The 497-nt window shown below is 31.0% G+C and overlaps 2 protein-coding genes across 3 annotated transcripts in view; one reads left to right on the plus strand and one right to left on the minus strand.

The window, feature by feature from the left end:
• The window catches only part of LOC106884362 (uncharacterized), a 337,312-nt gene that overhangs the window by 303,184 nt on the left and 33,631 nt on the right, over positions 1-497 (minus strand). The gene's annotated exons all lie outside the window — the stretch shown is intronic.
• The window catches only part of LOC106874190 (uncharacterized), a 2,907-nt gene that overhangs the window by 1,588 nt on the left and 822 nt on the right, over positions 1-497 (plus strand). The gene's annotated exons all lie outside the window — the stretch shown is intronic.

Genomic DNA, 497 nt, shown 5'->3' on the forward strand with positions numbered 1-497 from the left:
TATATATATATATATATATATATATCTGTCTATTTATTTATTTATCTCTCTCTCTCTCTCTCTATATATATATATATATATATATATGGAGAGAGAGAGAGAGAAATGGATAGATTGATAGATAGATAATGTGAGGAACAGGATATATGAACAATAAAATATGCGGATGAGTGCGTACACAGAGAGAAGCACCTTGACAGAGAAAGGGTAAAAAAAGAGAGGTAGAGAGAGAACGAGGGAGAGAAAGAGAGACAGACAGACAGACAAACAGAGCGTGAGAGAGTTTGTGTGTGTAAGTGTGTGCGTATATGAGTGAGAAAATATTTGGGAAGAAAATTACAGGTGAAAGAACAAAAGACGATGCCACATGTAGACTGATATACATACAAACAATCACAAACACACACACATATATATATATATGTACACATTAAAAATTGTCTATCCTCTACACACACATATTATATATATATATATATATACACATATATATATAT

The sequence above is a fragment of the Octopus bimaculoides genome, chromosome 5, assembly GCF_001194135.2.
Source record: "Octopus bimaculoides isolate UCB-OBI-ISO-001 chromosome 5, ASM119413v2, whole genome shotgun sequence".
Taxonomy (NCBI): Eukaryota; Metazoa; Mollusca; class Cephalopoda; order Octopoda; family Octopodidae; genus Octopus; species Octopus bimaculoides.